The sequence below is a fragment of the Trichechus manatus genome, unplaced genomic scaffold (assembly GCF_000243295.1).
Source record: "Trichechus manatus latirostris isolate Lorelei unplaced genomic scaffold, TriManLat1.0 scaffold00181, whole genome shotgun sequence".
NCBI classification, from domain to species: Eukaryota; Metazoa; Chordata; class Mammalia; order Sirenia; family Trichechidae; genus Trichechus; species Trichechus manatus.
The window spans coordinates 3513364-3521444 of NW_004444117.1; positions in this window are offsets into that span (position 1 = coordinate 3513364).

Sequence of the window (8081 nt, forward strand, 5' to 3'; positions counted from 1 at the left end):
ATAGTTTGTTTATCCATTCATCTGTTGATGGGCATCTAAGTTGTTTCCATCTTTTTGCTATTGTGAACAATGCTGCAATGAACATGGGTATGCATATGTCTATTTGTATGACAGCTCTTATTTCTCTAAGATATATTCCTAGGAGTGGGATTGCTGGATCGTATGGTATTTCTATGTCTAGCTTTCTAAAGAAGCGCCGTATCATTTTTCAAAATGGTTGTATCATTATGTATTCCCACCAACAGTGCATAAGAGTTCCTATCTCCCTGCAGCCTCTCCAACATTCGTTATTTTCAGTATTTTTGATTCATGCCAGTAATGCCGGGGTAAGATGGTATCTCACTGTGGTTTTAGTTTGCATCTCTCTAATGGCTAGTGATTGCAAGCATTTCCTCATGTGTCTGTTGTCCGCTTGAATGTCTTCTTTGATGACTTGTCTGTTTATTTCCTTTGCCCATTTTTTAATTGGATTACTACTCTTTTTGTTGTAGAGGTGTTGGATTTTCTCGTAGATTCTAGCGATTAGACCTCTGTCTGACTTGTAATGTCCAAAAATTTTTTCCCAGTCTGTAGGTTCTCTTTTTACTATTTTGGTGAAGTAGTGTTGGTTAAGGTTTGCATCCTGTTAATGCCGTGTATTATGGCTCTGGCGTTGATCCTATTTTTTCTTTTATGAACTTTATAGTTTTTGGCTTTATATTTAGGTCTTTGATCCATTTTGAATTAGGTTTTTTTTTTTCCCCACAGTTCAGTTTATTTCAATAATCGCTTTCTCACAAAGTATAAGGTCTTCTCTTTAGCCCCATTCCATTTTCCTAACTCTTCTCTCTCCTTAGTGAATTCGGAAAAGTTCTCTCTCCTCCTCCTTTTTTTTTTTCTTTTGCTATTTATGAGCCAAACAGATGACTGATCTGCTACAGAGGGTCATCTCTGGCAAGGAAAAGTAATAAATGCTTATGTACAATCAGCCATGCTAGACAGATGACTTATCAAATTAAGTAGTTTTTTTCCAGCAGATACTAATATTTAATGTATTTAGGATAAATATTTTATTTATTTATCTGCTAACTAATAAATGAACAATAGGGGCTCTGGTGGTGCAGTGGTTAAGCACTTGGCTGTTAACCGAGATGTTGCCAGTTCAAACCTACCCAGGGGCTCTGAGGGAGAAAGAAGCGGCAGTCGGCTCTGTAAAGATAACCCTATGGGGCAGTTCTAATCTGTCACATTGGGTCACTATGATCTAAATCAACTCAGCAGCACCCAACAACAACAGAATAATACTGCTTTCTCCTTTTTACTGTAAACACACAGAAGTTGGGTTGAGTTATGGGCTAACCAAGTCTTCAGTAGTTAAGTTAGTAGTTAAGGCCCTAACAGTCACTTGGGACTTTACTTCATACTGATAAGCAAAAAAAGAGAAAACCAAACCCACTGCCATGGGGTTGATTCAACTCAGAAGCCACACTTTCCAGTTGTCTGCATCTATATAAGGACACCTTCTAGCTCGGTTCTGTTTTATGCCCATGCCTAACAGTGTTCCTTAAACTTCTCTGAAAATAAGTGGGGTATTTGCTTCTAAAGATAAATTTTTGAGCCATTTGGGCAGGGATTTATTTGTCATAAGAGCCCAGTAGTGCAGTGGTTAAGTGCTCAGCTGCTAACCAACAGGTTGGCAGTTTGAACCCACCAGCAGCTCCATGGGAGAAAGACCTGGTGATCTGCTTCTTTGAAGATCACACCTTTGGAAACCTTATGGGGCAGTTCTCTGTCCCATAGGTTACTATGAGTTGGAACCAGCTTGACGGCAATGGGTATGGGTTATTTATCGTGTATGAAGCATTTATTAAGATTAGATCAAATGGTAAGAGTGTATAGTTAATGATTAAATTACTAAAAAAAAAGTGATTAAAATTAGATTTTCTTTTTAACTAGTGACTTACATAAATCTTTAGTGTACATAAGGATCATATAAAGAGCTTATTAAAATGCAGATTCCTGGGTGCTACACACAGATCTTCTGGTTCAGTAAGGGCCCAGGAAATGCATTTTTTTAAAGTTTTGTTTTTTTTTTTTTTCCCCTAAACTTATACAGGAGTTGCAAGAAAAAAAAAGAAAAAACTCCTGTAGATTCCTTCACTTGGATTCCACTATTAACATTTTGCCACATGTGCTTTCTCTCTCTTTCTCCATACACACACACACACATCATTTTTTTGAACCATTTGAAAATAAATTGTAGATATCCTGCCCCTTTCACCTCTAAATATTTTAGCACACATTTCCTAGAAACAATACAATTGACCACAATACAATTATCACACCGAGGACATCTAACACTGATATAACACTATTGTCTAACAGTCCATTTTAACATTTTGCAGATTGCTCCGATGATCTGAGCACTTTTCTTCCTTGTCCAGAATCCACACCAGGATCACGCCCTGCTTTTGTTGTCATGCAAAAGTTGCATTTTTAAGAAGCACCCCAGGTAATGCTAATGCCTGTGCCTACACAGTGGAAAACATGCAAATAAATGATTTCCAGGCTCCTTTGGGTATTGAGGGTCTGGGCCTAAAGCCAGGTTAGGTCAGCGGCCTCATACCGGTTTTCCTGTCTATATTAGAAGTCACGACTCAGAGCTAAAATGAGTTTCTGTAGCTTAGCAGCTGTCCCATCACTCAATTGGGAGGAAGCACTTCCTAAGTCATTGTTGATGAAGTAACAGACTCCCCAGTCTACATGTCAGTGCCAGGATTAGTACTGCAGCATCCGGGGGCGTGGGACACCCAGGTAGGTCCTTGCGCGTGCAGGCGGCACGGAAGCTGGCTCGCAGCGCCTTGAATTAGTTTTTGTGTATGGTGTAAGGTATGGGTACTGTTTCATTTTTTTGCAGATGGACATCCAGTTTTGCCTGCACCATTTGTTAAAAAGACTGTCTTTTCCCCATTTGATGGATTTTGGGCCCTTGTCAAAGATCAGGTGACCGTAGGTGGATGGATTTACCTCTGGGTTCTCAATTCTGTTCCATTGGTCAATGTATGTCACTGTACCAGTACCATGCTGTTTTGACTACCCTAGCTGTATAGTAGTAGGTTCTGAGATCAGGTAGTGTGAGTCCTCCTACTTTATTCTTCTTCTTCAATAGAGCTTTACTTATCCAGGGCTTCTTCCATTTCCATATAAAGTTAATGATTAGTTTTTCCATCTCTTTAAAGAATGTTGTTGGTATTTGGATCAGGATTGCATTGTATTTGTAAATTGCTTTGGGTAGAACTGTCATTTTCACAATGTTGAGTCTACCTATCCATGAGCATGGTATGTTTTTCCATTTATGTAGATCCCTTTGGGTTTCTTGCAATAGGGTTTTGTAGTTTTCTTCGTATAGGTCTTTTACATCCCTGGTTAGATTTATTCCTAAATATTTTATTTTTTTTAGGGGCTATTATAAAAGGTATTGTTTTCCTGATTTCCTTTTCATCATTCTCTTTATTGGTGTATAGGAATCCAACCAATTTTTGTATGTTTATCTTGTATCTTGCTACTCTGCTGAACCTTTCTATTAGTTCCAGTAGTTTTCTTGTGGAGTCTTCAGGGTTTTCTATGTATAGTATCATATCATCCGCAAACAGGGACAGTTTAATTTCTTCATTACCAATTTGGATGCCCTTTATTTCTTTCTCTTGCCTTACGGCTCTAGCTAGGACTTCCAGCACAATGTTAAATAGGAGTGGAGATAAAGGGCATCCTTGTCTTGTTCCTGTTGTCAAGGGGAATGTTTTCAGCCTCTCTCCATTAAGAATGATGTTGGCCATTGGTTTTGCATAGATGCCCTTTATTATCTTGAGAAATTCTCTTCTATGCCTATTTTATTGAGAGTTTTTATCAGGAATGTGTGTTGGACTTTGTTGAATGCCTTTTCTGCGTCAGTTGAGATGATCGTGTGATTCTTTTCTTTCCTTTTATTTATGTGGTGGATTCTGTTGATTGATTTTCTAATGTTGAACCATCCTTGCATAACTGGTATGAATCCTACTTGGTCATGGTGTATTATTTTGATGTTGAATTCTATTGGCTAGAATTTTGTTGAGAATTTTTGCATGTATATTCATGAGAGATATTGGTCTGTAATTTTCTTTTTTTTGTGGCATCTTTGCCTGGTTTTGGTATCAGGGTTATACTGGCTTCATAAAATTAATTTGCAAGTTTTGCTTCCTTTTCTATATTCTGAAATAGTTTGAGTAGTACTGGTGTAAGCTCTTCTCTGAATGTTTGGTAGAATTCTCCAGTGAAGCCATCTAGGCCAGGGTTTTTTTAATTACCTTTTTGATCTCTTCTCTTGTTATGGGTCTGTTCAGATTTTCAACATCACTTTGTGGTAGTTGGGGTAGGTAGTGTGTTTCTAGAAATTTATCCATTTCCTCTAGATTTTCAAATTTGTTGGAGTATAGTTTTTCATAATACTCTGTTATAATCCTTTTTATTTCAGTGTGTCTGTTGTAATGTCCTCCATTTCATTTATTTGGGTTATATGCATCCTCTCCTGTTTTTCTTTTGTCAGTCTGGCCAGTGGTTTGTCGATTTTGTTGATTCTTTCAAAGAACCAATTTTTGGTTTTGTTAATCCTTTCTATTGTTTTTCTATTCTCTATTTCATTTATTTCTGTTCTGATCTTTATTATTTCCTTTCTTCTAGTGGCTGTGGGCTTTTTTTGCTGTTCTCTTTCTATTTGTTCGAGTTCTGTAGTTAATATTTTGATATTGTCCCTTTCTTCTTTATTGATATGTGCGTCTATTGCTATAAATTGTCCTCTGAGGACTGCCTTTGCTGTGTCCCAAAGGTTTTGGTATGATGCGTTTTCATTCGCATTTGATTCTAGGAATTTTTTGATTCCATCTCTGATTTCTTCTATTACCCAGTGATGTGTAAGGAGGGTGCTATTCAGTTTCCATGTAATTGATTTTTTTCCTTGCTCTTGTTGTTGTTAATTTCTACCTTGATAGCGTTGTGGTCAGAAAAGATACTTTGTATTATCTCAACGTTTTGGATCTTGTTGAGGGTTGCTCTGTGGCCTAAGATGTGGTCTATTCTGGAGAACATTCCATGTGCTTTGGAAAAGAATGTGTACTTTGCAGCTGTTGGATGTAGTGTTCTATATATGTCTGAGGTCAAGTAGCCAAACAATCTTGAAAAGAAGAACAAAGTAAAGGGACTCACACTTCCCAGTTTCAAAACTTATTACAAAGCAATGATAATCAAGAAAAGTAGTATTGGTGTAAGAATAGACATATAGATCAATGGAATAGGATTTAAAGTCCAAAAATAAACCCATACATATATAGTCAACTGATTTTTGACAAGTGTGACAGGATCATTCAATGGGAAAAGAATAGTCTTTTTAATAAATGGTGCTTGGGACAACTGGATATCCACATGCAAAAGAATGAATTTGGACCCTTACTTTACACCGTGTACAAAAATTAACTCAAAATGAATCAAAGCCCTAAATGTAATAGATAAAACTATCAAACACTTACAAAAAAATCACAGGGGTAGATCTTCACGACCTTGGATTTGGCAAAAGATTCTTAGATATGACACCAAAAGCAAAAGCAACTAAAGAAAAAAAAATAGATAAATTGGACTTCATCAGAATGAAAAACTGTGCTTCAAAGGACACCATGAAGAAAGTGAAAAGAAAATCTACAGAATGGCAGAAAATATTTGCAAATCATATATCTGATAAGGGACTTGGATCTAGAATATGTAAAGAACTCTTACAACTCAGTATAAAAAGACAAATAACCCAACTTAAAAATGGGCAAAGGATGTAAACAGGTGTTTCTTCAAGGAAGATATTCAAATGACCAATAAGAACATGGAAACATGCTCGGCATCACTATTCATTAACCAAAACCAGTTGCCCTTGAGTTGATTCCAGTTCATGGCAATTCCATATGTGTCGGAGTAGAATCGAGCTCCACAGGGTTTTCAATGGCTGATTTTTCATAAGTAGATCACCAGGCTTTTCTTCCAAGATGACTCTGAGTGGACTCGAACCTTGAATGTTAGGGAAATGCAAATCAAAATCACAATATGAGATACAAGTTTACACCCACTAAGATGGCCAGAGTTAAAAAGTCAGATAACAACAATGTTGGCAAGGATGTGGAGAAATCAGAACCTTCATACACTGTTAGTGGGAAAGTAAACGGGTGCTTAGGAGAACAGTGTGGCAGTTTCTCAAACAATTAACAGAGTTATCATACGATCTAGTGATTCCACTCCTAGGTATATACCCAAGATAAATGAAAACATGTGCCCATCCAAAAACTGGTACACAAATGCTTACAGCAGCATCATTCATAACAGCCAAAATACCCATCAACAGATGAGTGGATAAAGAAATCATGGTACATACATACAATGAAATATCTCTCACCCACAAAAAGGAATGAAGTACTGACACAGCTACAACATAGATGAACTTTGAAAGTCATGTGCTAAGTGAAAGAAGATAGTCATAAAAGATGATATATTATGTGATTCCATTCTTATGAAATGTCCAGAATAGGGAACTCGACAGAGACAAAAAGTAGATTAATGGCTGCTTAGGGGCAGGGTAATGAGAGGATGGAGAATGATAGCTAAAGGACACAGAGTTCCTTTCTGAGGTGTAAAATTGACTGTTAATTGATGGCGGCACATATATGTGAATATACTAAAAACCATTGAATTGTATACTTTAAAAATGTGAATTGTATGGTATGTGAACTATATCTCAATAAAGCTGTTAAATAAAAAGAAAATGCCGGGCAGCCCACTCCCTCTGACCATATTTCTGTTGCTTGTCCACACCGCAGCCCTGCCGGTGGCCCACCTCTGCTGAGCCCTGTGTTTCCCAAGACTCACACATGACCTTGCCCACGACCTCCCCAGAAGGACCTTGTCACCTCCCAGAGAAGCAGAGGTCAGACCAGGACTAGAGACGCTGCCCAGCTCACTCCCCCGGAACCTCCACCTGGTGGGGCTGGGCTGCTCCTCCTTACACGGCCAGCGTGTGCTTGCTCTCTGCTTTCAAACCTGGGCACTGTGTTGTTTAGGGATAGATACATACGTAGAACTATAAAGAAAAGCAAGGGAATGTTTAACCCAGTCATCAGATGGTCATCAACTCTTGGGTGTAGAGGATGAAAATGTAGAAAATTCTGGTTCTTGTCAAGATAAAAATGTTCTGGCTACTTTGTAAAGAAGCGTCTCAATCACAGTTGTATGGGCCATAGTTTGGTTACCTTACCTTACCTGTTGCTGTCGAGTCGATTCCAACTCGTAGCAATCCTACAGGACAGAGTAGAACTGCTTCCATAATATTTCCAAGGCTGTAAATCTTTACAGAAGCAGACTTCTACATCTTTCTCCCACGGAGCGGAGCGGCTGGTGAGTTCAAATTGCCAACTTTTTGCTTAGCAGCAGACCCGCTTTAACCCCTGCACCACCAGGGCTCCTATAGTTTGATTAGGAAGACAGAAACCAGTCAAGATATTCCCAGCAGGACTTTGTTGTTGTTAGCTGCTCTTGAGTTGGCCCCTGACTCATGGCAAACCCATGCACAATGAAACAAAAAGCTGCCCAGTCCTGAGCCATCTCCATGATCGATTGCAGATTGTACTACTGTGATCCATAGGTTTTCATTGGCTGATTTTTGGAAGTAGATTGCCAGGCCTTTCTTTCTAGTCTGCCTTAGTCTGGAAGCTCTGCTGAAATCTGTTCAGCATTACAGCAACATTCACTCCTCCACAGACAGGTGGTAGTTGGACATGAGGTACATTGGCCAGGAATCAAACCTGGGTCTCCCATATGGAAGGCGAGAATTCTACCACTCAACTACCACTACCCCACAAGCAGGCCTTACACCCTTGTTATTTTGCAGGAACTGCCAGAGCAGTGGCGGTCAGGGGAAGCCACCACAGCTCTTGGGTTCCTACCAGCTTTCCCAGAATTGGGATTTGGAGGAACCGCATGACATTTCTGCTGATGGCCAGCATGCCTGGAACACTGAGGAAGGTGAGTTGAGGGAGAAC